Source organism: Protopterus annectens, chromosome 3.part0 (genome assembly GCF_019279795.1).
Source record: "Protopterus annectens isolate FY-2018-M chromosome 3.part0, PAN1.0, whole genome shotgun sequence".
NCBI lineage: Eukaryota > Metazoa > Chordata > Ceratodontiformes > Protopteridae > Protopterus > Protopterus annectens.
The window spans coordinates 1,341,135,687-1,341,162,111 of record NC_056731.1 but is presented as its reverse complement, the minus strand read 5'-3'; the positions used below and the strand labels follow the sequence as shown (position 1 = coordinate 1,341,162,111).

The 26,425-nt window shown below is 39.2% G+C and overlaps 1 protein-coding gene across 1 annotated transcript in view; it reads right to left on the bottom strand.

Annotated features, from left to right (window-relative positions):
- The window catches only part of LOC122796738 (desmoglein-2-like), a 1,262,885-nt gene that overhangs the window by 87,443 nt on the left and 1,149,017 nt on the right, over window positions 1–26,425 (bottom strand). The gene's annotated exons all lie outside the window — the stretch shown is intronic.

Genomic DNA, 26,425 nt, shown 5'->3' with positions numbered 1-26,425 from the left:
GGAGATTTTTCTCTATAGCCTTTAGAGCCAGAAGATCTGCTCTTTGCTTTAATTTGTTAATGTTCAGTTCCCATTCTCTGGGGGTGGGAACTACACTTTTAGCATCATGTGAAAACCTGCATGATCTCTCCAAATGAAAAGCAAGGCATTCATCATCAAAATATGTGAGAGGCTCAGCTGCATAAGTGAGAAATGCATCAAATGGTTGATGGGGACAGTCCAACACTTCAGGGACCAGAGACAGAGGACTGATGCAAGGAAAAGGTGTGTGAGCATGTGGTGACACTGCAACTGCTGACACATCATAGTCCTTTGTAAAACTTACATCTGCAGGCATTTATAAAGCATACCATCTGAAAAGGAGTCAGAAAAGTCTTCTCACAGTTTATGGTAACCCAGGACTGCATCCAAGGGAGCTCCCTTTCCTTTGACATTTCCAGGAAATCTTAGGGGTCCGCAGATTCCATTATGACTAAGTTATCCAGGTAAGGTAACAGTCCTGGAAAGGTTCTGCTTCAATGGCAACACCTTGATGAAGACTCTGTACTGACCCAAATGACAGCTCTTTGTACTAAAACTGATGGTTAATCATATCAAAGAGGTAGAATCTCTTGTATGCACCACAGGCATTAATATACCAAACAATGTCAATCATATCCAGTGACACCACCATGTGACCTGCAAGAGTTAAAATATAAAGCACTGTAAGTTACCCATCTGCAACTGGTCACACTGGATATACTGATTGAAGGTGCTGAGGTCAAGAATAGTATGGAAACCATCCATCACTTTCAGGATCAATAAGGAATGGAAGTAAAAACTCTTCCACTTCTCAAAAACTGGAATAGTATCTATGTTCCCTTTCAGCAGTAGAATTTGGACCTGTCCTAAGAACTCCACTGATTTTACTGGATCCACAATTAGAACACCTTGTGGAGGAGGGCTGATAACCTCAAAGAGATAGCCAAGAGTGACTATGTCTAGAACCTGTTGGTCCTGTGTAATGGCCTGAGTCATTGCAAACTCAGAGATCCATCTACATAGGCAGAGGCAGACCAGAGTCAAGACTACTGTATCTTACCAGGTGAACTGTCCATTTGGGAAACTTACCCTGAGGGTCAAGACTGTATAACACTTTAGCCCCTCCTGATGGCAAGCCTCTTGCTCTATTTGAGTTTGCTAGGTTTGGAAAAGATGGTACAGTGAAGGGGAATCATACAAATCTTCACAGTGGTGATTGACTATTTCCTCACAAGAAGGTCATCAACCACATCCTGGACAGGCTGACTGAAGAACATGTTCCTCTTCAAGTAGGCATCTAAAACATATGCTTCTGGGCTCATCCTTGACGGACCATAATTTCTGTCACTCTGTCTTAAACAGGCACACCACTTAGCCTGCAGACCTAGCCAGTGTCTATAAAAGGTTAAAGCAGGCTACACTAAATGCAACTTTTCCAGCCATTTTAAGAGACTACTTCAGGTCTATAAGCTCAGATTTAGGGCCATCCTAAATAAAGGCTGCCTGAATAGGAGAGGGCACTAAGCCCTAGTGCGTCAGAGGACTGCTGTCTCTTACCATATCAATCCAAAGTTTGAGGCTGCATGTCCAAGTGGCAGAATAGAAAACTATTCAGGTCAATGGGGCTTATGCTAGACTAAAGAGATTATGTAAGAATGAATCTAGTATGCCTGTTACAGGGATGTATCAATTCAGGCATTTAGATGTGGTTTTCAGAGGGTGTCTACATTTTGGGTTGATGAAGGGGCTGAACCAGTATGTCTTCAACTGCCTGAACAGCTTTTCTAATGAACGGCTCAAACCGAAGGGGAGAATGACCTAGGGCTCCTCAGGTTTCTTTCCCAAATACATTGCTGGGCATTTCTGAAAGAACTAAATAGGGACACAAGGTCAGTCCAAGCTGTTTCTCCTAATACTGACAGCCCTTCCAAAGAAAGACTCATCTGAAGAAGGCAGACAGAGAAGGAGACTCAGTATCCATGTTCATTTCAGAGACAGATGCTTCCAGGACTTCTGACATCTCATGGATGAGTGAGACCAAGGTCAGTAATCCAATGATAGGCAGGTTTGAGCTTGCATTCAGTCTTAGGAAAGGACAACAGTGTACATGTGTTCTGGATGTCAGTTAAATGAAGAAACAAAAAATGAGATTAACTGCTATCTGAATATGGAATTGGGTGGAGACAAGCACATGCCAGACCTAGCAGTGGTTTCAGGTCATACTCCCTAATAGTACAGTCCCACATTCATTACTCTAACTCCTATCAGGCATCAATCAGCTGTTTGAAGTTTAGGTCTTCCACTTTAGATTCTGTTATTGGATAACTCAAATAATGCCCTTGAAATGGACTGGTTAGTCTGACTGGGCGTGGGAGGAAGTTATGGAAGGATTATTCAGCCTCGCACTCCTCCACCCTGTAGATGGATGATTCAGTGAACTCATTTTCCAGGTCATCCAATTCAGCCATGGCTGCCAATGGATTAATTAACTCTTTGGTTGTGCTGACAATCCAAGATGCAAACCCCAAGAAGAGAAACAGAGACATGCTTTCTATTGTTCCCATTGTCTTTCCCCATGGAAGATAACTAGCATGTGCTTTAGCAATTACTAGTCAAGGAGGAGTTCAGCAACATCAGGAACAAGGGTGCAGGTGTAGTTTCAAACTTCAAACTTCTCAGTGAATAGGCTAGGTTTTGGCCTATCCTATAAAAGTCTGTCCTTGTGGACATTTTCACTCCATGTCTAGGGCTGTGAGGTGAACAGTCCTGATAATCTCTTTGAAAGGAGCTCCCAACAGCCTTGATACAGTAATTCATGAAGAAAACATGGCATTTTCCTTCTGATGAGTAACGCTGTCATAACTGAAGCTCTGACCAGCTAAACCCCCTCCACCACCTTACTAATGCATGATAATCCTAGTCCTAACCCTGCCTCTATCTCTACATGGAATCTTAGGAAAAACCTTTTTCCATAACACTCTCAATACACAATATACTACAACGCACACAATATGTAGTAGCACACACAATTCCACATCTGCTTCCTTACCTGTCCCTCACTCTAACTCTAACCTGTGAACCCTGACACACCCACTTTCAATTGTAATGCTGAAACATTTGGTATATCCAAATGTTTCAGCATTAACAACCAAAACCCATACTTACTTTACCAAAACAAATTCAACTGCCCTACTATGGACATCTCCTGTGTTTGTCAACACACATATTCAACCACTCCAAGCGCTTTCATTTGACCAGTTCCATGTCTGAATAAATTTACTGCGACTGAAACATATATATATATATATATATATATATATATATATATATATATATATATATATATATATATATATGTTTACATATATGTATGTATATATGGATGCCATTTAGGTAATCGAGAAGCAGAGATGATAGAAAATGAACTGATCTCACATTACCATTTTTTTTCTGTGTGAGATCGTGGAACAGTGGGGATTTTGCCTTTTACCTTTAGTAATGCGATCGCAGAGTTGGCGTATGTAATTATCTGGGGGTACAGTTGTGTTTACTGCACTTTTTTTCAGTTATTTCAGTTTCAAGCAGTTTTGCTTAATGCTTAAGAGTTTGATGTCTTGAGTATTAGACCAAGTGTCATATACTTGTATATATAAATACAGTTATAGTCTCTTTTGGCAGTAACCTAAAAGTACTAAACAGTGTTGGTCAAGTTGTTGGTTACTCATTGAGTCAAATCTGATTCTTCATGATTTCAAGGACTTTGGCACACCTGCCTGTCTGCCAGTAAGTGCTTTGTTAACTTTTTATTAATTCATTTTCATTACTTCGTTAGTGTTGTCTATCCATCTTAATGTCTGCTGTCCCTTTTTCTTTTGACTTCCATCCTTGTTAACATCTTTGCCTTCACTCTTGAATTCTATTTTCCCATTATGTGGTCAGAATATTTGAGTTTTAGTTCTACTATCAGGCCTTCCAATGTATGGTCTGATTTTACTTTCCTAAGTATTGATTGGTTTGATCTTCTTGCAGGGCATGGAATTCTTAAAAGTTTTCTTCAGTATCACAGTTCAAAAGCATAAATTTTCCTGGCTTATAGCCTTACTTATAGTCTGACTCTCACAGCCATATGTTATTAGTAGGAAAGCCATTACTTTGACTATACAAAACCTGCTTTGATCCTGCTATGCATTTGTAGTTTGCAATCTTACCTAGATTTGCTACAGCTTAGTTGGTCTGGTGCAGATGTGCAAACACCTTGGCCTGTTATTAGACTCATCCATCTTATTCACTCCACAATGAATGTATTACAGATTATGTAAGTGGCCATGTTAATGCATGTTATAACATTTCCAACTACTTCAGCTCTAAAACCAGGAAGAGCCTGATCACAAATGCCCTTATTGCTTGGGTTGAGTACACCCTACCTGCCCTTTTCAAACTGATGAACTAACAAGAAAAACAGTTTATACCACCATAAAAATATGTAAATTCATAAATTTGTCAATAAGGTAGTAGTATCATTGTCTGATGCTACAAAAAAAAACAAAATGGATGCCAGATCCCATCCATGCAACTGTCATATTTTTCACTCTTCAGACTCTTTAACAACCAGGGAAGCCCAGTTCTCACTAATAAACTTAATATAACATCCTTCCCCTATTCCCTTTGAGCAAATGTATAATACTCACTCACTACAGATCACCTTATTGTCTAATAGTACAAGAAAAGACTGTCAGCAAACTTGTTTAAGTCAAATAGAACCACTTATTCAATTTACACCAGGCTATAAGAAAAAAAAACAAATAAATAAAAAAAAAAAAAAACAAACAAATTGCCCATAGTAAAAAATGCCCACGTGTGCGCTTGTTTCCCACCTTTCCTGTAACTAGTATAGTCCAGATTTGCTGTATCCAGCACTGTTGGTTAGCTTCTGAGCCCCCAAGCCTTTCTGTGTTGGAGGGAAGCCTTCTAGCTTATCAGTGGAAGTGGTAAGCGCTAGGTAGCCTATCTACCACAAGAGGAGTGGTTTCTGGCCCAGAAATTGTAGTTTATTGGCTGCTTGGGCAGTTTTTAAATCTCTTTCAACTTTCTGGTTTAAAAGCCTGCATTTGTGCTTGTTCCCACTTTTCCTGTAACTAGTCTAGTCCAGATACTGATTTGCTGTATCCAGGACTGTTTCTAAGCTTCTGAGCAGTGCCAAAGTCTGCTCTTCAAATTTTCCCTTAGATCTGCTTGTTCTCTCCTCTCCTGCACTTTTACTAGCTTATCAGTTTAGCACTCTACCAGACTTCTTGTAGCAATTATTGTAGCACACAAAAGTGTTACCAGCACTAAATGTTCTACAGGGAAACAGCTCCAGTACTTATTATTAATGCCTGACCTTCCAGGCATGTCTAAAGGTCAGTTCCCTTTGCTTTCTCCTATTAGCCTGGTGAACTTGGGCATCCAGAGGCAATGTAGCAACTGCCTCATGTACACTGACAACCATCTCCTCTTACCTCCCAACACCACATGGAACACATAGCCCTCCAGAACACACCAGCACTGTCTTCACATAAAAGCACAAACTACACATCCACCTTCACTGAGGCTCTCAATAAAAATCTACCCAAACAGCGGAGACCTCCAAGGCAGAAACGCACTCGACCGCAACACAACAGTAATCACAAGACACATAACTCTCCTAAACAGTGTGCCACTCAACCAAAGCCCCTAAGGCAAAACAGCATGCCCAACACACTAGTCATAGGTGACTTGATAGTGAGGCACACTGATGTCCCACTCACTAGGTTGAATAAGGAGAAAGTAACAGTCAGCTACCTGTCAGGCGCCAGGATCTGACACATAATGCATGCACTCATACCCATGAACTGCAACATAGGAGGTAGTATACTTAACACTGAAAGTGTGATAAGAGACCTTGGGACACAGGTGGACAGCACTCTCTCCTTTGATAATCACATTGCCAGAGTAGTCAGGAAATCCTTCTACGTGGCACACCTCATCACAAAAGGTTTCTCATCCAGAAAAAAAAGAGGTCATTGTTCCCCTCTACTCATCACTCATTAGACCCATTATAGAGTACAATGCCCCTTTTGGTATGTACCTCACAAGACATCTACAATAACTGGAAAGGCCACAGAAATACCTCACAAAGAAGATTACCAGCCTCAAACAGATGCCCTATGCAGACCATCTCAAAAAACTCCAGCTTTACTCTGTCGCATATTGCCTACTCAGAGGTGATCTCTGCCTAACATACAAAGCTATGTCAAACCCAGAGCTGTTGGACATGATCCACTTAAAGAAATCCCAATCCCTCCGAGCTACATGCTCTAGGGACCTAAACCTTGTCACCACATTAAGCAGAACATGCCGGAGGGATAGATTCCTGTCCCAGAGACTTCCCATACTCTGGAATAAACTACCTATCTATATCAAACAAAGCTCCTCATTAGCACTCTTCAAGAAAAATCTTGATGATTGGATGGGAAATAGGAAATTCACCCCGGGGATCACCTCTGTGGCTCTGCTCGACAGTGGCACAGGAAAATAATTTTCTTGGGGGGGGCAAAAGCCAGGGTACCTTTTTGGCTGGGCTTGTATAGGCCCCAGGGCCGATAGCTTAGTACCTACCTATGAACCTATGAATCTACGAACACTCAGACTTGCGAGAGATACACTTATATATCCAAATTGGAAACCACACACTCTCCAGCCAGGACCAGAATAGCTGGTCAAGAGGAGAAGGTCAACACTTGCCCTCACCACATAGAACACATAGCCTTCCAGAACACACCAGCACTGTCTTCACATAAAGGTACAAACTACACATCTGCCTTCACTGAGGTTCTCAATAAAAATCTACTCAAACAGCGGAGAACTCCAAGGCGGAAACGCACTTGACCACAACACAACAGTAATCACAAGACACATAACTCTCCTAAACAGTGTGCCACTCAACCAAAGCCCCTAAGGCAAAACAGCATGCCCAACACACTAGTCATAGGTAATTTGATAGTGAGGCACACTGATGTTCCACTCACTAGGTTGAATAAGGAGAAAGTAACAGTCAGCTACCTGTCAGGTGCCAGGATCTGACACATAACGCATGCACTCAGGTCCCTCAACAACAGGTACAAATATGACTCTGTCATTGTACATGTGGGGGTGAATGACCTAAGACATACCTTGCTGGACTACATGAAAAGAGACATGGAGGAGCTCTCGGATTATGTAGCCCAGGTGGGTATGACCCTAACCCTGAGTAGCATCCTACCATCACCCAGAATGATACCACAGTACAAGCAGAAAATGATTGATTTCAACAATTGGCTAAGTTTCTGGTGTCATTCTAAGGGGATCCAGTATCTGTCTGCCTGGGATGACATAATTGACAGACCTTAATGCTTTGCTAGAGATGGCCTGCATCTGTCACCCCTGGGCTTCTGGATACTGGGTAAGGCTCTTGCCACCCCTATCATGCCTTTTTTAGGTGGTGTTCCAAAGACCAAATTACCACCGTAACAGCTAAAAACAAATGGAATCTGAGGGTCATGCTGCTCAACACTAGAAGTCTAAATCTCAAAATGCACTCAGTTGAAACACTCCTTAAAATGGAGAACATCAACATTTGTGCTGTAACAGATACCTGGTCTAAGGCAGCAAAAAGCACCCCTGCACTACCAGGCTATAACTCATTCCTCACCTTTCAACCCCAGAACTTGGACCGAAGCTCCAAAGGCGGTGGTGTTTCCATATTCATAAATGATGCGCACACCTCCAGACTGGTATCCCAACATAATGCATCTGAGATACTTCAGGTGCAGCTAACATTGGGTAAGACAGCGATTCAGGTTGTAGCCTGCTATAATTCCCCAACCATGTCCCAAGACTCACATTCCATGTTCCTAAGCACCCTGGAGAATATTGGGGTCCAACCTAACACTCTCATACTGGGCGACTTCAACTACTCCTCCATTAAGTGGGAAAACTACACATGTACCAATACACTTGCCCAATACTTTCCGGAATTCTTTAATTCCAGTGCCCTGGACCAGCTCGTTCTTACCCCCACTAGAGGTAGTAACATCATTGACCTGGTTATTACTAACATGGGGGACAGCTGCTCTACACCAATAGTCAACTCCTCCCTGGATAGATTGACCACAAACTACTCACCTTGGAAATCCACCCCCCCCACCCCCCAGCAAAGGTAACCACCATGAAAAACTTCTCCAAAACTAACTTTGGGCTCCTAAAAACAGAGGTGGCTAACTTCACGGCACCCATGCAAATGGAGAATAGTTGCATGACTGCCGAATCATACACCAATGCACTGTACGAGCACGTACACAAATGCATAGATCTCGCCATACCCAATAGAACCAAGATTTTCTCCTCAAAAAAAAAAGGAAGCAATCTGGTGGTCCTCTGCCATAAACAAACTCTACAACAGAAGGAGGAAACTGATGCGGAATAAGGTGAAGTCCCAAGACTGGAAAAACTCCCTTATCAGTCTCAGCAAAAGGTTGAGATCCCTCATCAAATCCTCTAAACCTATCTATGAAAACAAGAGTTGCAGCAGACAGTAAAGACAACCATAAGGCCTTCTATAGTTATGTAAAGAATCTCCACGGCAATACCCATTTTTGGTCTGAGCTACTGCACAATGGTACCTCCAACAGATATTGCCAATATACTGGCCGACAGATTCAGTTCCAACTTTACCCTCTCCCTCACCCCAAAGGACCAATCACAATACCAGTAGATTGCCAGGGACCCCATATTACTGCTGCACAGGTTAAAACAGCATTGTCTAAGGCCAAGAATACAGCTTCTATGGGACTGACAATATCCCTGGCTGTGTTCTACAGAGACCTCAAGCTCATTACCACAATCAACAGAACATGCTGGAGGGAGAGGTTCATAACCCAGACACTGCCCATGCTATGAAATAGACTTCCCGTACATGTCAAACAGAGCACGTCACTGGCCCTCTTCAAGAGGAATCTTGATGAGTGGATGGGAAATAGAAAATTCACCCCGGGGATCACTCCAGTGGCTCTACTCGACAGAGGCGCTAGGAACTAAGGTTGGGTGGCACAATGCCAGGGTAATCCTATAGGCTAGGCTTGTAAAGGCTCCAGGGCTATTAGCCTAGTACACACCTATGAACCTTTGAACCTAAAGGAGCATGCACAGCTGTTCCTGATTCAGAGGCAATAGCTAAAACCCTACATCCTCAACACAGGATAGCCATTGTCAGTCTGATTACACTGATGTCTTCACTACTTCAACTGCCTGAAAGACCGCAGCCTCGTACAATACCACAATGCTATGTCTGTGAATGCTTAATTATGTAAATATTAAAATTGTACATACTACATAGCTTGTCAAAATACGAGAATAAGCCTACTCTCTTGATGTTACGCTTAGGCAAATACTAAAATGACAAACCTAATATTTGTCAATTTCTTCATATAAACCTAATCTAAATAGTATTCTTGTGACATATAGTTTTCTACTCTTTTCAATTCATTTGATATCTTACTTATACATTATGTAAACATTATGTGAAATGTACTATCGCAGTTTTTGCAATGTATATTATCACAATTGTATAATGTTTCAATGTATGTTACTATTCATATACCAATCAATCAAAATTCAGGATTTACTGCTTTCATTTTTTATTGTAAAGACCAGCAAAACACCTCAAAAAGCTAACTCTGAGCATATATATATTAATACATCAAAAAGTTGGTGGCATACAGACTTCGATTATCCCAGTTCTTTTTTCTAAAAATTTAATATTTACTACATCATTCACTCCTGGGCTGTACTTTGCTTTTAACATGAATTACCAGCACAGCTCCGACATTTTGTCCCGACCTCCATTTGTGTTACTCAAAAATCACACAGTCCAAAAAAGAAAGATTTTTTTACATTATAGGTCTAAAAAGAGCATTCATCATCTGTTTACTGGTACTGCTACATCGTTTACTGGTACTGCTACATCCTTTTTGGTAATGTGCAAACAGTTTCATGCAGTTTCCTTTAGTAGAAGAGATACATTTTGCACAGTGTCATGGAAATTATATAAGCTGAATTATGGTATGATTAAAACAATGTTTAGAATCTTCTGTTGTAGCCTGTGGTTGAAGCATAAGGGCTGTTACTCATATATCTAGATTATTTGTAGACACCAAATTGGGAAAAGTACCTTTTGGCTTTGGGGAATCCTTAGTCACAATTTGATCTTTTGTATTATTCTCAAAACTTATTTTCAGATTCATATTTCTCTTGTAAACAAATGTTGGTGTTTGTCCTACCTTTTCTGCCAACTCATTAACACCTTCTAGAACTTACTAGTTGCTCTGGATAGTGTTCTTGATCAATGGTGTATCCACAGAATATGTACATGCAAATGAATAAAGTGTCATGGTTTGCCATAACCTCCTCAAAATTCTTTCTGTCACCAAAACTTCATAGCCCCTGTCCACAAATATAATTTTCCAAATGCCATTTTTATGGAACACTGCATCCTTAGAAGTAGCCAAGAAACTTCAATTGCCTGCCCTTTTATAAGACCTCCTTTAAAAATCTATTGTTAAACAAAATAAATTGTTGTATAAGATCAAATCAAACATTTCCCAAATAATATCAGTTGATATAATACTGGAAGATTGTAGCTTATTGGGCAATTCTCTAACCATTTTGATACTCTCTCTCTCTCTGTGGAATAACTGTATACAAGTTCTTAAATTACATTCTTACCAGCAATTCTGGTGGAACTCTTTGGAAAAGCCTGTTCAGTGAACCATCAGAACTCTTTCTGCAAGAGGCATTCCTCCCTCTGTAGCTTTCTTTTTTTTTTTTAAAAAATATTTTTTTATTTTTGTAATGAAACCATGCATACTATGATGATACAAGCAATGAGCGTTACACCAAAAAACACACATAATGGTTTACAGCAATATTAGTACAAAAAAGGGCCAAAAAGGCATGTTTGTAATAAACTTAGAAGGAGTACAATCTCTTGCAGTATACATGGCACACAAACTAACAACTTAACCCAAACAGAACAATATTTACAAAGCTACCAGTACTGAACAGAGAAGGAGGCAACAGTGTCACTATTTATACGGTTAGATAATAGCAGCCCTACTTATGGCTTGTAGTAGGAGAGATAGACCCCTCAAAACACGGGATATGGTATATGGGGAGAGTAGGAGGGTACGAAAAAAGAAAAGGGAAAAGAAAAGAAAAAAAAAGAGAAAGGACAAAGGGAAGTTTGTAGGATAACAGTATCTTAGTCACATAAGATTACTTCAAACAGGCTTTTCCAAAGTTTACTGAAGTAGGCTCTTTTCTTGGGTCCGTTTATGATGAACTTCTGTGCCGAGATATATTTGGTGGCCATAGCTTTAAATCCCCGCCAACACAATTTGGTGCGATCCAGCCAATTATAGGTAATATAGAGTTTTATGAGGAAACACAGCGTTATTAGGATATGGATATGCAATTTAGGCAGACCATGGGGGGGAATATTTAGAATAGCCGTTTCCCATGAGAGAGTGGAGCTATAGTAACCCATTTTTTTGAGACGCACTTTGAGAGAGCACCAAAGTTTGTGGGAGTTATTGCAGTGCCACATAATATGTAGAAGGTCAGCTTTCGTACCTGAGCAGCATGTACATAACGGAGAGCTATTAGAGTTGAATTTGTGGATTCTTGTAGGGGTAAGGTAAGCATTGTTATTCAACATCAGTTGAGTGTAGAGAAATTTCTTGAAGGGAGATAGTTCAATGCTAGTTTTTATGGCTAGTATTTTTTGGTCCTCTGTAATAGGGTGGTTTTGATTGTCCCAATATTTGGAGAATAAGCAGTTTCCTTTGTAGAGTAGTGGGTGTAATAGTTTGTAGGACGAAGAAACTGTTTTATTATTACTAGCCAGTGTATTGATAATTAGATTTAGTTTATCCATTAGTTGTATGTCTGGGGCTGTATTATTGATTTGTGAAGAAATAAGTTCCCTGAGTTGGCGTAGTATTACTGAATACTTGTTGTTAACCTTGAGTGTTAATCGGAGTTCGGCAAGCGACAGGGGTTTATGTTTAAGAATATCCCAAACTTTAAGGTCTTTGATGTGGGGGAAGTCAGCAAGATCTATCATCTTATTGTTAATTTTAAGATTTGGGTTGAGGTGTATTGGTTGAAGAAAGGGTAAAATAGATTGAAGATTAATGTCCTTAATCAGCTTTTGAAAGAGTTTTATTTGATATTTCAGTAAAGAGAATAGTTTTAAGCTATTCAGAGAGGTGGATGATAAGAAGGGAATGGCCTTAGGATTAATTTTGTTAGATAGGATATGTTTGTGCCATATCTTTAACCACGCTGGGTTATGGGTTTGGGTTTTGTTGTTCATGTTTACAATGGACCACAGTTTATTAGAGCTAATAATCAGATAATACAGCTGGAGGTTTGGAAGGCCCACCCCACCTTTCTCCTTGGGGAGACTTAGCTTGGAAGAGGAAATCCTGACATTCTTAGGGAACCAGAGAAATTTGATCAGTGTTTTTTCAAACTGTGAAAAAAGGTTGTTGGATATAATTATATTTGTCGCACTAAATTGGTATAGGAGTCTAGGGAGAATATTCATTTTCACAATAGCTACTTTTGAGAGAAATGATAGGTTTAATAACTTCCACCTTTGTAGGTCTTGACAGATGATAGACCATGATTTTAGCAAATTGTTTTGAAGCATAGAGGCTTGGTTGTGTTCATAGTTGACGCCAAGGTACTTGAGACTGTATGTGATGTGAAAGGGAGATTCAGGGAAAAAGAAAGGTTTATGCGCTTCAGGATTTATTGGGAGAATGTGTGATTTTTTATCATTGACTTGATACCCAGAGGCCTTAGAGAAGGAGGAAATTGCTTTTAATATTTTTGGCAGATCTGTGTTAGGATATTGGAAGTAAAGGTTTAGATCATCAGCGAAGGCCGAAATTGCTACTTGTGTGTTTAGGATTTTGGGAATAGTATGAAATGTATTTTGAGTAAGAGATAGGAAAAAAGGTTCAATAAATAGATTGAAGAGGAAGGGGGAAAGTGGACAACCTTGTCTTGTGCCATTAGTAATCTGGATAAGATTAGATCTTTTTTTATTTATATAAACATATGTGCATGAGTTCGAATAAAGAGTTCTGATCATATCTAGGAAGGATGTGGGTATATTAAAATGTGCTAACGTGGAGAAGAGGAATTCCCAGTTTACCCTGTCGAATGCTTTTGATGCGTCTAGAGTTAAGGCATATAACGGGTTTTTCTCTTTTTTGGTAAACTGGATAAGAGAATCTAGTGTTAGTGTATTGTCCCATGTATGTCTATTGGACATGAACCCCGCTTGATCAGGTGATATTAGGTGTGGTAGTACCTGTTTAAGTCTGTTGGCTAAGATGGCAGAGAAGATTTTGATATCAACATTTATAAGTGAGATAGGTCTGTAGTTATGTGGGTCTATTTTTTCTTTATTGTTTTTAAGTAGTAAGATTGTTTTTGAATTGTTCCAGTGTATGTCAGTAATTCCATGTTTTATGATGAAGTTAAAGACTTCTAGAAGAATAGGGGCAATTTTTGAGTTAAAAGTCTTGAAAAAGTTAGTAGTGAAGCCATCCGGGCCCGGGGATTTGCCTATTTTGAGTTTATTAATAGCGCTTTGAATCTCTCGCATATTAAACGGAGCTGATAGAATGGATATTTGCTCCTGGCTGAGAGATGGGAAGCTGATTGAATTAAGAAATGTATCCATCTGCAGACTAAAATTGTTGTGTCTACTATTGCTATAAATGTCAGAATATATGTCATAGAAAAGCTTAATAATCTCGCCGTCTGTTTTGTATATTTCCCCTTTATGTTGTAAGATGGAGATTGTTGGAGCGCCGCTATTGTTTTTGAGTATTCTAGACAATGTTCTAGATGGGATTTGTGCCCATTCAGAGTAGGTTGCAATTTGTTTTTGTTCCTGTATCGAGTAGTTGTATAAATGTAGCTCACATAGTTCCTTGTGTGTAATATTGATCAATTCCTCTAGTTTGGAGTCAGGGTGTGTTTTAAATTCTCTTTCCAAGGAAGCTAGCCTTAGAGCAAGATCCGATTCTTTCCTTTTATTAAGCTTTTTAAAGAATGTGGTTTTACTAATCAGGTACCCTCTTAATTCAGCCTTGCAAGCCGCCCATTGTATGTCGAGCGCTATCTGAGAACTACCAAACCCTGCATATAATTCAGACAATGTCCTATCAATTCTCTCTACCACCTCTTTGTGTTTTAATAAGTTGTTGTTAAAGGACCAGCTTACCCGAGGGGTGGTATCGGGTGTGAAGGTAATCATAAGGGAGATTTTTGCGTGATCCGATAATAACCTAGGTTCACACCTTAATGCAATCTTGAATTTAGAGAAGAATTTAGAAATTAAGAAGAAGTCTAAACGTGACCATGATTTGTGGCAGTGGGAGTAGAAAGTGTACATACTGCTTTTAGATAGGTCCGTACCAAAGACAATAGTATCCATGAGATTACAGTCCGCCATTAGTTCTTCCAGGGCAGTAGAGGCTTGATGATTATATGAGGGGGAATTGCTGGTACGGTCTAAACTGGGATTTATGACTGTATTCCAGTCTCCTCCAATAATAAGGAGGTGGTCAGGGAATGAGCTAAGGATATTATAAATTTCCATAATGAAGAAGTGTTGTTGGGTGCATGGACCATATACGTTCAGAAATAAGACGGGTTTAGTAGAATCCGGCACTATGGATGTAAAATAACACCACCTACCAGATTTATCAGACTTGCCGTCTATGATAGTACCCTGGAATTGTCTCTTAATTAGGATTGCTACTCCCTTAGAGTTTGAACTATCGCCCCCCGCTATTATAGTCCTGATCCATTTTTTTTTAGAAGTTTTTTCCCAGCATTCTTTGGGTAGATGAGTCTCCTGTAAGAAACATATACTGGCCTGAGATTTAAAGAAAAGGTGTAGTATTAGGTTTTTTTTCTCAGCATTCTGTAAGCCTTTAACGTTCCAGCAGTCTATTTGCCAGCTACTGAATTCCTTGGTTTAATTTGTATTAATGAAAGGTGGGATAAGAGGGAGGTTATTGTTATACCTACATATAATAAGGTTTGTTTAGGAGTATTTATTTTTGGGTATAAGAGAGAAAAAAAGGATTGAAATATCTTTAACACTGTCTTTATGAAGAGATTGTCGTTGAGACAAACGGTAGCCCACAACTTCTTCAGACTAGCCCCAGTGCCTAACCACCCATACACCTTGTATGAAGAAGTATATATACACACAAACATTAACCTAAACTTTACTATACATATGTACAAAATATAACTTTTCCAAAACATAACCTACCTAGATTCCTTACTACATCACCCACTGAGCTTCCAAGACTGTAAATTATTTGACATGCAGTTTAAATAACTTGTGGCATGGTCTGTGGTAAGGTAGAGTAGTGTAGCGGGTATATATGACAACATGCCATCGCAAGGGTATATACCCTCGGGAGTCCATCGTTTAACAAATATATCTGTGAATTTAGTGACTCACAGCATGCAACAAACACTTTTTAACTTAACAGTATTATGACTTAGCACAGCTAAGTAATCTAAAAAGAAAGAGACTCTGTCTGGGACAGATGTTTATGTATAGTGCCCTTACTCCACCAGCTATTTATGTTGACATCGAAGCATCCCCCGCATTAACGGAGAGGGAAAAGGAGGGAGATCCATTGCTTCAAGTAGGTAAATTAATTAGCTCGGTAAAAACAGTCTTCTCCCTTGCTGTCAGAGTACATGTCACGTGTACCTAGCCGAATAGATTATATAGAGTTACTTGACACAACCCTATAACCTTACGCTCTACAAAGCTTGGTTTACATTTCTTGGGTATAGCACTCTCTCACAGACACCAATCTAGGGTCCGCTTACAATCTTGACCTGTATTACATGCATCATATTGTATCATAGTGATTCCCTTGAGAACAAGGCTCTTAACAGACTCTCAGCCACCTTATAATTAAAATAAATGTAATAATCAGGGACTGACTTAGGATGTGATTGGTATTTTTAGTTGTGTTTAGTATTATTGTATGGCTATAGGAAGGAAGCTTAAGCAATGATGGCTGTATTTAGTGTAGCAATATTGCTCAATCTAATAGGGCAACTTTCCGAATAAAGCTTTAGTAGCAAATGACAATGTTTACTTTTATTTTGTAGTGTTTTGCACTTTCCAGCGCGTGGCCCGCATTGCAATAGGCACAATGCATGTTGAATGGCTGAGGAGTTGCAGCCTTCATAAGTGTTGCACGTATATCTAGATTTTACATGCGCTGCAGTACTAACACCCTTAGAGTAACACTGTACTCCATAGGAGAGGCATTAGGCATCTTAGCGACACCATCGTGATTCTGTTTTAACACATATGAGGGCTTTCTGAAGAAAGACTGTGGAGCTTCACTGAACTCTACCCGGTTTCCGGAAGTTGACAGTATTGTTGGAGGCGCGAGGAAGCAGAAGCGTTTCAGAGCGGAGGTCCATAGCTGCCCTCAGCGCCTGTCAGCAAGCCTTGCTTTCCGTTTGCCTGATAACGCCGTATTGTTCACTTCACAGTTGCAGGAGGATTGTCGGCGTGATTTTTGGGTTGCAGGGATGCGTTCAAACATGCTGAACTAGTGAGTTAAGTGTTTGTTTCCTGGGGCGACACGGTCCGTGGGTTGTTGAAAGAGCCCCGTGTATGTTGCAGCAGTATCAGGTGTTGCGGCCAAAGGAGACCCTCTTGGAAACATCCGTGAGAGGATTCGTACCTACGTACACGTGCTTAACTCCAAAAACAAGAGAGGACCTTGAGACTTTTGCCCAGGTAAATGAAGGATTACTTGTTTGCTTAAATTAAAATCGATAGATTTGTTGAGATTTCCATCAGGTTCATGAGAGGCATTGTACTGTTCTGATAACTAGCTATAAGGGGGAGTCGCTAGCTATAATATAGCTTCAGGAGGTGGGAACTTTGTTGAAAGCCTTAATAAAGGCTGTTTTTGCATCATTTTGAGAGATAACCGAGTATCTCACTTCATTGCTGTAAAATATCAGGTTGCAGGGATATCGCATTTGGAAGCGTATGTTTCTTTTAATTAAATCTGCGCAAAACGGAGCCAGTTTTTGTCTGTTTTCCTTGATGCTTGCAGGTAGATCTTGCGAGAAGGTGATTTTGTGCTTGTTCCAGACAAGGGATTTATGTTTTTTTGCTGCATTTAGTATTTTTTGTGTTACTTGGTAGTTGAGCAGCTTGACATAGACTTGACGGGGGTCTGAAGTGTCTTGCCTTTTCCGGATAGCTCTGTGGGCCCTTTCAATGATAATCTCAGGTATCTCACCGTCAATTTGTAATAGAGACTCGAATATTTGCTTTATGTAGTAATTAAGTTTTGATTATCATAGCTCTCAGGGATACCTCTAATCAGAATATTGTTTCTCCGACTTCTTGCCTCCAGATCTGTTATTTTCATTTGGAGTTCTGTTATAACTGTGGATTTAGCACCAAGCTCTTCAGTAAGGGTTTGAATTTGAGATTCATTTGTCTGTGTTTTTTGTTCAAGAGTGCCCACTCTTTCAGCAATCTGAGTGACAGATTTACTAATGCTTGAAAGTTGTTCCGAAAAGTTCTGAATGGCTGCATGTATGGGTTGTAGGGCCTGTTTTAATTCATCCATGTGGAAGCCAGAACCCACAGTAATGTCACTAGTGTTTTTGTTAAGTTCCAGATGCTGTTTATTGGTTTTTTGCCTTTTTGAGATATTCTCTTTTTCTGGAGAGAAGATTATCGAAGACTTAGCTTTTGTTGTCTGTGTTTCCATTGTAATAGGGTCATTTGAAGATTTTTGCTGTCTAGCCATGTGGTCTTCAGAGTGCTGCAGTAAATTGAGGCCTTCTGGAACACAGTAAGTACAAGGCTTAGAAAGCTGATATAGGATATACAGTTGATTTAGACTCTTTCTTTATAGCTGCAAGTCCTGAATGATTTAATTTTATGATGCTGTAGTCGATTCCTTTATTCCATAGAACGTCCCTAAGCTTTTGAAAGGTATAAAGACTGAGGAAAGACTAATAAGGTAGGGAGCTCAGTGTAAATGCAGTTCACCAGGCGACCACCATCTTGGAATCTCCTCTGTAGCTTTCTTTAGGGTGAATTAGCAGCAGATATCTATGAACCAATGAGCTGTATTCTGCTAAGATAGCCTTAAATATGTCACACATGCCTGCAATATTGAGATGTTTACACATATCGTGCTGTGTTTTTCTATGTCAGTTACATAATATATCACACTATGTTGTGCATTGTTGTAAACTGCTGGGCTATACTGTACTCATTTGCAAACTATCTAGCATACCATCTCCAAAGCCCGCTCTGTTACCTAATATCTTGTAGTCTGTCATCAAGCACACTTTTAAGCTTGCCCTAATTGCAGCACTCATGTCAACACTGCAAAATGATTTGGCAAATGTATTATGTTGTATAGTATATTGTGTAATGTTGCCAAGCCTGCCTGAATCATTGCTCTGCCTTTCTGATGTATTGCATTATGCCTACGTACATAACTGTATAAGTTACTCTTAGTATTATGTTAATGAGCCTCTTTTGAGGCCTCTCTGCCTGCATTGCTGAGGCAGTCTGATATATTCTGTTTCAGATATAATTGTCCAAGTCATCTTAGTAACGACTATTACTATAGGCAATTTCATATTATATAACAGTGATATTGCTTCTCACATTCTCAGGGGTATTGCATTATAATATAATGTACCTAACTTGAGACATCCGCGGTGGTGCAGCGGTAGCGTTGTTGCCTCACAGCAAGAGGTTCTCCCGTTTGATTCTCGGCTGGAGTGCGGGGAGTGCCTTCTGTGTGGAGTCTGCATGTCCTCCCCGCGGTTGGGTGGGCATTCAAAAGACATGTGTAAATGGGCATGCCTTTGTTGAAGGTTGAACGTCAAGTTGGTACCTCAGCATTCATGAAAATCTACTGCCAATCATTAGCGGACCGGAGTTCTGCTGTGGTGACCCCTAACTGGGAAAAGCAAAAAGAACAACAACCTAACTCTAGTCTCTACTTTTTGGATCTCTGCTACTATGAAATGATAGCCTGCCTGTACTTCATCTGTTGTCAGCTTGGTAGCTCTACCAGAAGGACATGGTTGTGCTCTGTGTGACCATGGCTGCAAAAAAGCTAGCCTTGAGCAGTCTTTTGCCATCACTGTGAATGACATCACTACAAAAAAAATAATCAATGACTTTAACAAATGGTTTTGTAATAAGTGTCATTCAAAGGAGTCCAATGAGTGTTAGCATGGGAGGAGATGGTCAACAAACTTGACTCAGTTGCCAGTGATGGCCCTCACCTCAATCCTCAGTACTTCTGCATATTAGATAAGACATTTACTTCTCCCATAATATCTTTTTTTAGGCAGTGTCAGTCTTCTAGATCTTCCAACTTGGCAAATTCAGGTCAGGCCTATATTAGTTTGGTGCTGATCAGTGGTAGAAGTTTAAAGAAGAAAATGACCAGCCATAATGACTGTCTGACCCTGGAGACCATATTTAGCTCTAGAAGTAGTGAAATATGGTTTTGGTGTGGTGATACACTCCCTCCTTATATAGCACTTATCATTCTTTCAGATTCTTTGTTAAGAATGAGGGGAGGTTGTCCATATTTATCTACAATCCCATTTCTTATGGCAAATTCAGCATGATAATAACTTTGAACTCTGGGACAGCTTAATTTTGATAAACAAGTCCAATTACAATATAATTAACAGTTATAGAACCAGCACTATATCTCCTGCTATCCATGTCACTTACTTCAGCTAATCAGAAATATTAACTACTAAACCAAATAAAATCATTCTGGGTGATTTCAACTATCCATCTGTGAACTGAAAAACATTCAAACATGCAACACCAATAGCAAATATGCACTGGGGTACCTCAAGTTTATCAATGCCAGTTACCTAGTGCAAATAGCCCCCCACTTCACTAAAGGTCCAAATCTTTTCGACTTTATTCTTACTAACATAGCCCCTAACTGCTTCATTCTCAATATCTTCCCATCCTTGCTTAAGTTACACAACCAAACCATCATTCTCCCCCTCAGTGCCCAACCAAAGAAACTATCCAACTGTATAATATTCAGGGATTTCTCCAAAGCCATCTTTTTGCTTCTTAGATGACCAGAGAACATTTAAAAGCTCTCCCTTGTCCAGTGACCCTACAACAAAAGCAACAGTTTGTACCACACTGATTTTTACTCTCACTTAAAGTTCTGTATTGAAGCATATGCCTATCTCTATTATGAGATCTTATATTAAAAAATAAGTCCCCATGATGGAACCGGAACATCAAAAACTCCATAATAAATGAAAAAAACTAAAGAATAAACTTAAGATCCCTCATTCTAACAATCAAGAAGATCTGCAAAGAATTCAGACATAAGATCAAAAGTTATAAATACAGTTGTGATCTGGATATCACCACCTCTTTCAAAGATTCTCATAAGACCTTCTTTAACTATGTAAGGAAGCTCAAAATAATATACAGTTTTGCACAGAACGGATCTCAAACGGTACTTCCTACTCCTTTGTAGAGAATACCACAAATATATTTGTAGTTAAATTTAGTTCCATTTACTACTCATTACCCCATTCCTGCTTCACCACCGCATTACTCAGTCTCTGTCCTTCAAAAAAAATTACCCCTGAGGCGTGGCCAAGGATGAACACAGGATAGCAGCAGATTTCTTCAGCTCCACCAATTTCATTACACTGACAGGAATTAATTACTTAAAAAATTAATTTTTGAAGTAATTTTCTTTCTAAATATGTTTGTTTTATATAGTTCTTGAACTATATCTAAAAAAGAAAGGAAATCTTAACAATATTCCTGTCAGAAATCACTTTGGAAATTTTCCTGTCAGTTTATCAGTCTGAAATGAGTTCCAGTAAAACAAATTCTCAAGACTCCAGCATCAAGAAAGAACTTCAGTCTCTGATAATTATAATCCAGCAACTTACTGCTAAGATGGATAAAATGGATACTAAAATAGACACCTTCATAGCAAAAACTACAAAACAAATAGACTTGTTACATATAGACCTGCAACAACAGAAGATCCAGATGACAGGCATAGAAGAAGCTATGAATGACATGGAAAATAGAATACAAGAAGAGGAAATCAACATTGAGTTTCTGCTGAAACAAAATACACATTTACAAACAAAGCTGGATGACCTGGAAAATAGATCTAGGCGCAATAACATTAGGATTTTTGGACTGCCAGAAAATATTGAAGGTAACAATATTACTTCTTTTTTAACAACATGGCTTCCTAAAACTTTAGACTTACCAGAAGCATTCTCTTTTGGTATCGAAAGAGCACATAGATCTATAGCTAATACTAACTCTAACAAAAACTATCCTAGATCAGTTATAGTTAGATTTCTATCATCTTTTGATAAAGAGATGGTTCTTAAATCTGCTTGGGCTAAAGCTCCTGTTAAGATTAATGAGACAACTGTGCGTTTTGACCAGTGGTGGCTGGTGACTTCAAATCACAGGGAGGCTGCAGGAGACAGCTGAATGGGTGGGGTCAAGGGGAGGGGGTGTGGTCAACCAGAAAGGGGAGGAGCTATGCACAAAACTACAAAAAACTAACTTTAATTAAATACGCTGCCCTGGGTGGCAAACCATCATTATGAACGTCCAATCAAGACAAAAATAAGTGTAGAAGAATAAAAATATTTCAGTGCATTGGCTGCATGACAGCTTACTTAATATCTAGATGGAAACAAAAGGTTGTGAGGCATGAAAAAATAAATTACTTTTTAAATACATTACTGGAATGCCAGTCAAAATCAAGTATAAGAAAAACCAGAAGCACTCAACTCAAACCACTTCTCCTTGCACTGCAGTCCTAATTATAATATATTCAGCTTTATTAAAGTACCAAGTAACATGCTGAAAGTAGAAATCTATGTGATGCCCCCACTTGTAAAAATGTTTCTTATCCAAAAAGACCTGCTGCCTGACAACTTGTTTCATGGGGAAAACATGATAAAAGTAAAAATGAAAAGCAAACAAGAAACAAGCTCAAGATACATTGCTTAAAGGATTACTGTACAGGTTATGGACCACACATGATTGGCATTCTGTTTAGTTTACGGGTAAAGTCTGTAGAGATGACTGGAAGTCTCCAACAAGTGTAATGAGCTTTTTAAAATAATGGAATCCTGTCCTTTAATACCCAAGGCTTATACATTATCTAGTCAAGTATTCTCTGCATGGCAACAACAGAAAGGCTTTCAATGTTGGCAATTCTTTAACAGTATGCTTATTAAAGCTTACTTGCATCTTACGATCTCAGACAAGCTTACCTTATGGTCATTAAAGCATTGCTACTTAAAAACACAGAGCAACAGGCACTTTGAGTAATAAGCATAAATCAACAGTACAAAAATATGACAGAAACCAGACCATTCTGCAAAATCAAGGACAGATGAAAAGCCACTGTAGTACTTATGCAGTGTGTCCTCCCCAGCCAAGGTAGATACAACTACTCCTTGCCTTGCTTGGACACATCCAGAGTCACTACATGGGGGAGTGGGGTGCAACAAGCATGTCACAATTTGAAATCTCTCTGGCTGACTGTGATGGCCCTGACACATTTGTCATACCTCTCAACCTCAAGAGCAAGAAATCTGGACAAAGCCATACACAGAAGTGGGACAAAGGCCCAACAATAAGGACAATTTTAAATATTGCTCTAATAAACTTAGAAAGATAATAGAATAGGTCTTGCATTAGTATGAATTTTCTGAAGGGTATAAAATCTGAAACTCAAATGTCTGTCATTTTCTAACTTCAGTCTTTAGTGATGTCACTAATTTGCCAAAAACACAATTTTATGAAAAATGGACAAAACGTGATGCAAAAATATAAAATAGACACACAATACAGCTGCTACCTGTCAAAGAAGGGACACTTTAATATTAGTACTGCTACCTTGAGCAGCTGACAAAATATAAAAGAATCTACATGCATTTCAAGTAATCTATAACTTTGATTATTACAGTTATTTCTTAATTGTAAACCCTCCATGTTTTCTTCCAAAATTGCTATTTTATGGAGGGATTATAAGGGGAAGAGCAACATTTTGAGCCAAAAATTGGGGACAGTTGAGAGGTTGGCTATGCCTAATTCTATAAAGCAATTTATTTGCATGTACCTCTCAACCTGTTAATGCAGTAAATCTGAACAAGGCCAAATATATTGGGGGCACATATAAACAGTACTAAAATTGCTCTTGTATAAATTGAGACAGTTGATAGAACAGCTCTTACTTTAACATGCATTTTTCTGAAGGTTATGAAGTCTGAAACTTAGAGTGACTTCTGGCAAATCATTTAGGAATTAAAACTACAAATTTTATGAACAACAAACCAAAAATAAGAAGCAAAAATCTATTCATTCTTTGAAAATCTGGACAGTTGGGAGGTATAGTTCAGCTGGGCCTGTCTGAGTTTGCTGCCCTTCCCCCCTGACAAAATAATGGTTGAATGGAGCCTCTGCAGCCATTCCAATGAACCATTATACTTGGCTATTTCACTCAATTTACCATAAACACTAATGTGCATACTGCTTTACTTCTATGATGAGTTGGACTTCATTTGAAAGTTTTATTTTGTATTTTACAGCACAAACACTAAGTCATCTGTTAAACAAAGCAATGCAGTCTCACAATGAAAACTTAGCATTAAAACTTCTCTGCCCTTGAAACTCACATTCATTGAAACAGCATTGAAACCCACATTCAAAGAAAATACATTTTGCCAGTGGCAGATAAAGATTAATTTTGGGCTGTTTTGAATCATAGGCTCCTTGCATATGAAACATACATGTGCTCTTTGATACACCTTCCTCATTGTACTAAAATTATATTCCTTGTACAATACAGTACACTTGTTACAGGGTGTTTTAAATTTGTTTTGAACATTTTTTCCACTAAGCAATGAAACAAACCATATGCACCCATAATGGCAAAACTGCCCAGTTGAGAACATTTATCATAAAAAAGTCTACTCAGACTTCCACAGTCCACCATTATTAGTAAATATACACAATTCTACAGTCCAGCATTATTAGTAAATATGCACAATTCCACAGTCCACCATTATCAGTAAATATGCACAATTCCACAGTCCACCATTATCAGTAAATATGCACAATTCTACAGTCCACCTTTATCAGTAAATATGCACAATTCTACAGTCCATTATCAGTAAATATGCACAATCTCTGAAGTCAGTCATCTAAATAATTCCACATTAAAGAAATCTGTAACTAATGAAGCGGTTGCTGCTAGCAATCACCTTTATATTTCATGGTTTCATCGAAAAATAAAGTGTCTGTTGCCCCTCAGGAATAAATTGCCTATATTACATTAAAAATGATAAGCTAGTAATAATATTGCAAGAGGAAATGGATGGCAAACTGATGACGAACTCATAGTTAGTATCTTCACCAAGGAGAACATTCTCAGTACGGCAGCATCTACCCCTTGTGGGAGTAGAACCCACAACCTTCTGCATCAAAAGCAAGTACACAGCCTGTTGTGCTATAGTATTAACTTGGCAAAGCACTAAACTTCTATTCCCCTGCAGCTCTCAGTTCCTTGTAAAATCTACTCAATACTCAACTGCATCTCAACTTCGCAGCTCAAGAAAACTGGAAAAAGCCAAAATGTATTGGGGGGGGGGGTCAAAAGCCCCAAAACAGGGACACATTAAACATTGCTTGTATAATCTTGGAAAGTTGCTAGAATAAAATGTTGTGTTGCCACCATATATTTTACTGCCAAGGTCCCTGAGCAAAAAATAGTCAGAGTAACATACCACTACGCCACATCAGCTGCTTTGTAAAAGAGAGGAAGACTGAAACTTAAATGGCTATCATTTAGTGAATTCAGTTCTCACCATAGCTGTCAACCTCTTAGTACAAAACACCTGGACAAACCCAGTAATGAGGGAATACAGCCCTCAAACATATTCAGTGAATTCAGTTCTGGCCATAGCTGTCAACCTTAGCACAAAAACCTGGACGAAGCTAATAATGGGGGAATACAGTCCCAAAAATAGGGACAAATTTAAAATATTCATCTTATAAACTTCGAAAATTGCTAAAAAAAAGAGGTTGTGCTACTATGTATTCTGAAGAACATGAAGTTGGAAATTCAAATGCCGGTCAATTTTACTGCGGACAGAACAAAAACAATTTTCAGCAGAGACGCAGGGACGCGTCTTTGTAAAATGGCAGGGCACCAAAGCAAATCCACACAAACACAGGGAGGAGATGCAGACTCCACACAGAAGCCACCCCAACCAAGAATCAAACCAGAAAACCTATAGCTGTGAGGCAACAATACTACCACTGCACCATCAATTATGCAAGGAATTAAACATTCAGAAACCTGAAGTCTGAAATTCAAATGCCTGTCAATTTTATTGCGGACAGAACAAAAACAATTTTCAGCAGAGACGCAGGGATTAATACTGCAGACACGTCTTTGTAAAATGGCAGGGCACCAGAGCAAATCCACACAAATACAGGGAGGAGATGCAGACAGAAGCCACCCCAACCAAGAATCAAACCAGAAAACCTATAGCTGTGAGACAACAATACTATCACTGCACCATCAATTATGCAATGAATTAAACATTCAGAAACCTGAAGTCTGAAATTCAAATGCCTGTCAATTTTACTGCGGACAGAACAAAAACAATTTTCAGCAGAGACGCAGGGATTAAAACTGCAGACACGTCTTTGTAAAATGGCAGGGCACCAGAGCAAATCCACACAAATACAGGGAGGAGATGCAGACAGAAGCCACCCCAACCAAGAATCAAACCAGAAAACCTATAGCTGTGAGGCAACAATACTATCACTGCACCATCAATTATGCAAGGAATTAAACATTCAGAAACCTGAAGTCTGAAATTCAAATGCCTGTCAATTTTACTGCGGACAGAACAAAAACAATTTTCAGCAGAGACGAGGGATTAAAACTGCAGACACATCTTTGTAAAATGGCAGGGCACCAGAGCAAATCCACACAAACACAGGCAGGAGATGCAGACTCCACACAGAAGCCACCCCAACCAAGAATCAAACCAGAAAACCTATAACTGTGAGGCAACAATACTACCACCGCACCATCAATTATGCAAGGAATTAAACATTCAGAAACCTGAAGTCTGAAATTCAAATGCCGGTCAATTTTACTGCGGACAG